Source organism: Castor canadensis, chromosome 1, assembly GCF_047511655.1.
Source record: "Castor canadensis chromosome 1, mCasCan1.hap1v2, whole genome shotgun sequence".
NCBI lineage: Eukaryota > Metazoa > Chordata > Mammalia > Rodentia > Castoridae > Castor > Castor canadensis.
In genome coordinates, this window is record NC_133386.1 from 98156388 (window position 1) to 98162388 (window position 6001).

The 6001-nt window shown below is 38.9% G+C and overlaps 1 pseudogene; it reads left to right on the forward strand.

Moving 5' to 3' along the window:
* The first annotated feature begins 3718 nt into the window (after positions 1-3718).
* Positions 3719-5507, forward strand: LOC109674522 (WD repeat-containing protein 20 pseudogene; annotated as a pseudogene).
* The last annotated feature ends 494 nt before the right edge of the window (positions 5508-6001 follow it).

Below are 6001 nucleotides of genomic sequence, written 5' to 3' on the forward strand. Positions count from 1 at the left end.
GTAATCAAATATAACAATAGAAAAGACTTTCAGAGATTGGATGCAACATGAATAAGAGCACCTAATTTTGGATATGTCATGTTTCTAGTGATGTAACCTTTTGCATTATCTATTAACAAAGATAATAATAGTACATACTCCAAAAGCTTGCTGGAAGTTTTAATTGAATTAAAATATATAAAGTGCTTAGAATAGTACTGGCATGAGATACTTACCCAGAGATACCAATAACAAAAATCACAGAATTTCAATAAATGATAAGTGGAAGCAAAGGAGCAGCATACAAACAATGCAATAGCTTAGATATTTCTCTAATAAAGATTCATGTCATTTGATATGTGTAGAAAGGACACTTAATGGTGAGAAAATTCATGAATAGAATGTTTACATAATAATCTTTGTGTCTTTAAAAATAAGTGGCAATTTTTGAAATATAACAAAAGCAATAAGAATATTTATGAATAAGAATACACTCAATACTTTAGGCAAATTATACATATGTAAAAAGGACTAGAAATACAATATTTGCTTTTTCTCTGTAAATGAGAACAATTTGCCAGCTGGAAAGTGATAGTAAGTTACACTTGAGGCACCTCTTCCCTATAGCAATGAAGGGAAGCATTAAATCCAGTAAAATCTCTATACGCTGGGGATTAAATATGGTTTGATAAAGTGTGATTGTACAACCACTGTTGACTATTGATGAAATATTACAGGTAACAGAATTAGGACCCAAACTGAAATAAAGGCAAATGTTAATACATATTTTCAATGGAATAATGATGTATTTTGGCCCCTACCAGCAATGTGCATTAAAAGTTTTCTCTGGCAAATTTGGCTATAAATCATAAGCCAAATGATTTGTAAGCAAAATTTAGTTGAAAGAGAGTCAGAATGACAAAATTTTAAGTGGAGTCTTTCATGTTCCTTTTTCTGCAATACTAGTCAGGGCACCACCTTTTCTTGACAAACACATTTTGTTGCACAAAAGCTAGTGAATGACTTACCTTAAACACTACCTGAGTTCTCTTTTAACTAGAATACTTTCTAAGTACTTTATGTTTCTATCCTTGACATATGCAGAGACTCTCAGATCAAAAAAAATTCATTGTATGTGCCAATTTTAACATAATTAATATTAAAATTAGCTTTGTCAAATAAAAATAGAATTTTATTTGGGGAAATCAGCTCTGGACTTTCCACCCTCCTATAGATGAACCAGGTGAATCACCTCACATGAGTCAATGTCCTCTGGCAGAAAACCAGAGCTAGCCATATGCTGGTGGCTCATGCCTATACTCCTAGTTACTCAGGAGGCAGAGATCAGGCGGATCATGATTCAAAGCCAGCCCAGCAGAGGGTTTGTGAGACTCTATCTCAAAAAAACCCGCCACAAAAAAGAGCTGGTAGAGTGGTTAAAGGTATAAGCACTTCAGAGAATTTGTCTCTTAAATCACACAGCTATGGAAAGCAGAAAGAACTAAGCATTTGTCAGGTCTTTTTAGTCCACAGAGGACGATCTGGTAGTTTGAACAGGCATGTGAACATTTCCAGCAGCTCAATGCAGAGACTGAGTTAAATCCTCTTGCTACTACTTTGTTCCTTGAAGGGACACATTTCCAGCTATTGCAGGAGAGTGAAAATTCTAACTAGCCTGCAGTTGAGAGGTTGTGAGTACACATAGACAATAGACCTCTGGAGGTCAGAATGACCTCTGCAAATTCTTCCAGAGAGCAGTTTTGAGCATACATTCAGTGTCCCAATTTTTACTGTTCCTCCCCATAGCCTGGGTTCCTAATCACTTAGTTCTGATAGTTGATGAGGCTTTCCATTCACAAGTGTCTCTAGACCACAGAGAACAAAGTGGTTTTGGAACGGGGAAACTTGCAAGCAGCTATCCTCTTGTATAAGAATGTGCCAGTGTGTGATGTGAATGGGATAACATGCATTTGCCACAGATCCTCTCACAAGCTTTCTGCAAAGCAAGTTGGAGATAAATTCCAGGTCTCAGCTTTTGCCTGAGGATAGAAGAAACTGGATTGTACATCTAACAGCTCAGCTTTTCCATTGCTTTGTCCTTTTCTTGAGGCACTGAGAATACTTGGCACATGGTCATCTGCTAGGAACAGAAGAACAACCTGGACAAGTACAAAGGCTTGAGAGGTGCTTAGAATCTCTTGCTAGGATGACCAGTGAGGCATGGTCCTACATCAGGCCAATCTAACAAGACGGGAAGGATGATTGCCTTTTTAATGAAATGAAGAAACAGGAAAAATACATTCCAGATAGAAGAACAAGATAAATCTCTAGAAAGCAACACTAATGAAAGAGATATGAGACTGACTTGACAAATACCCAAAGAATGGTTATAAGGATTTTTACTGGATTCAGCAGAACAATGCATGAACTAACAAATTATAATGAAGAGACAGAAAATATAAAAAAAGTATCAAATAGAAATCATAGAAATGAAAAATTAATAGTTGCAGTGAAAACTTTGATAAAGAGTATTGACAGCAGATGAGATCAAGTGGAAAAAAACCTCAAACTTAAAGACAGGTCCTAGAAATTATGCACTCTGAGGAGGAAACAAAAGGGACACTCTGTAAGACTGTTAGTGAATTTCCTAAGGGAGAGAGAAACCCAAAAAAACTCAAACTTTAAATAACATAAGGGGAGGGTATAATACATTCAAAAGATTGAAAGAAAAAAATGCCCAACCAAGAATAAAATATCCTTCAAAACTGAAGAAGAGCACCAGGCATGATGACTGACACCTGTAATCTCAAGTACATGAGAGGTGGAGGAAGGTCAGAATGATCACAGTTTGACGCCAGCACAGGAGAAAAGTGTGGGAGACCTTGTCACAGTCAATAAACCAGGGATGGTGGTAAGTCCTGTCCCAGGTAAAAATGCAAGACCCTACCTGAAAAAATAACTAAAGTAAAAGGGCTGAGGGTGTGGCTTTAAAACCTCAGTACCACCAATAAATAAATAAATAAATAATAAAGAGGGGCAAGTTAGATCTTCTCAAACAAAAGCATAAGGAGTTTATCAAAACTAGACTTGCATTGCAATTATTGCCAATGTATTTCTTCAAGTTGAAATGAGAGTTTGTTAAGTAATAGAACAGAGTAAGAAAGTGGTAAACTCATCAGAAAGGTAAATTCACAGAAAAAAAATTCATTATAGTAATATTGGCTTAACTTAATATAACCATAAAATAAATATTGGAGTATCAAGGACTACTAAAACTAAATAATGTAATGAACACATTATATACTCCTTGCAAATCATGATATTAGCAATGCAGTGGAGGAGGAAAAAAGTGAAAGTAGAGTGTTCTTGCAAGAAGTCGTTAACAGTTAAAGCAGATGTATAACAAAAGATATATGTAAGCTCCTTGATAACCACAGATACCTATAAAATGGCACAAAAGAAAAAGAGATGACTTCCACTGGAGAACTATCAAGGTGCATTTATTTGTGTAGATGTGTCTTTATTTTTCTCTGATCAATAGCGAGGAATGGAATCTCGGATTCGTAGGCTGTCAATGAAAAAAATGCTCCAGACAGTTAAATGGGCAGAAAGGTTAGGAAGATTTCAGTCAAGACTAGCGGTAAAGAAAAGATTGAAATTCACTCAGCTGAAAGAAAAAGCAGGAGAATCTTTAAGGGATGGGATACACAAGTCAAAAAATACTGACCTCAGAGGGAAGGTTAATGAATATGCTCAGAGCTGCACGGTAAGATGAAAAGCTACTTTGGGGGCTTGCTCTGTGTGTGCTGGAGTCCAGATGGTAAGTACATTGTGACAGGTGGAGAGGACGACTTGGTGACAGTCTGGTCCTTTGTAGACTGCCGAGTAATAGCTAGAGGCCACGGGCACAAATCCTGGGTCAGTGTTGTGGCATTTGATCCCTATACCACTAGTGTAGAAGAAAGTGACCCTATGAAGTTTAGTGGCAGTGACGAGGACTTCCAGGACCTTCTTCATTTTGGCAGAGATCGAGCAAACAGTACACAATCCAGGCTGTCCAAACGGAACTCTACAGACAGCCGCCCTGTAAGTGTTACATACCGGTTTGGTTCAGTGGGCCAGGATACACAGCTGTGTTTATGGGACCTTACGGAAGACATCCTTTTCCCTCACCAACCCCTCTCAAGAGCAAGGACACATACAAATGTCATGAATGCCACAAGTCCTCCCGCTGGAAGCAATGGGAACAGTGTCACAACGCCCGGGAACTCAGTACCCCCTCCGTTGCCATGGTCCAACAGCCTTCCCCGCTCAGCAGTCGCCAACGCCTACAGCAAAAGCAGCGTCATGGATGGGGCCATTGCCTCTGGGGTCAGCAAGTTTGCAACTCTTTCACTGCACGACCGGAAGGAGAGACACCACGAGAAAGACCATAAGCGGAATCATAGCATGGGACACATTTCTAGCAAGAGCAGTGACAAACTGAATCTAGTCACTAAAACCAAAACGGACCCAGCTAAAACTTTGGGGACGCCCTTGTGTCCTCGGATGGAAGATGTTCCCTTGTTAGAGCCGCTGATCTGTAAAAAGATAGCACATGAAAGACTGACTGTATTAATTTTTCTTGAAGACTGTATAGTCACTGCTTGTCAGGAGGGATTTATTTGCACATGGGGAAGGCCTGGTAAAGTGGGTTTATTGTCATCCCCAAACCAGGCCAGTTGTCCAGGTGGGACTGTAGTGTAGCAACCCCACCGCTGCTCCCAGAGCCCCCGGACACAGGTGGACTGGAGGGAGTGAGGAAGACCTCAACAGAGCCATGAGCTGCGCTGGAGCCACGCGGGCAGCAGGCCTCAGGCAGGCCAGCGGAAGAAGGGACGTACAGAGGAGGTGTGGATGCCAGGCGGTACCGCACTGTGCCCTCTGCTGCTTACCCAAAGAGTTGCTCCTTTTCTCAAGTCAGTCTCTTGGGGCTGCAGTAAAAAATAAGAAACAGCGTTTTCTTGCTTTGTACTCTACAACCCAATGTACTAAAGTCTCACATAGATATAATATATTCATATATATACATATACATAGTGTAAAATATGATGTTTCTTAGAGAAGAAACCTTCAACTGTTGTAAATAGAACTTCACTGTTTTTGCACTGATTTTTTGTATACCATGGATGGTCAAAAGGCAACCTGGAATGCACTCATTAAGGACATTGTTACCTTCTGACTTAAATGTGTAATTCAGGAAGATGAAGGTTGCAATCATGGATTTTGAAAATTGCACTTAAGATAGTTTAATACTGCTAGCAAATGACTTTGAATATGGGTGTGGTAGATTCTTGGCCTCCAGGGCATGGAGTAAGATGCCCTTTGTATCTGTGGACAATTATTTTAATACTGTTATTTTCCATTGCACTCAACTCTGTATTATATATGTAAATAATTCTGCAGTTGGGGGAAAAAGTTACTTCACTAGTAATTTTCATCATTTAAGAGTGATATTTCTAATTCACAAAAACAATATTAAAATTATCTTGAATATAAAAAAAATAATGAATATGCTCAGACCACATGTGTTTTCTAACTGGTACTTTTTAGAGAAAAGCCTCTCCTCTCTCAGAGTCCAGAGATAGGGACTCTATCACTCTTGGTTGTTATCACCAGGGAATGGCTCCCAAGTCTTTGAGAAAGACGTCCCCTCTTTCCTAAAACTGGCAAGAGGCTGTGAGAAAATTTATGTGTCTAATAAGCAGTGAAAAAATTTACAACTGGATGTTTTCTAAAGTGTATGTTTTTATAAAAGGGAGTCTAAAGGCCTATAGCAGAAAGAAACTTGTCTGAAATCTAGTCTGTCTGAGAGAAGCATCAGGGCCACTTTGATCCACTGTAAGTTTATGTTAACTTTAATAAGATATTGCAACATTGTTTCCCAACATAGTTTAATACTTTCTCATTCCCCCTGTGTTATGCCACAAACTAAAATGACCTGTAAGCAGATACAAGGATAAACAAATTGCAGTATATCTAA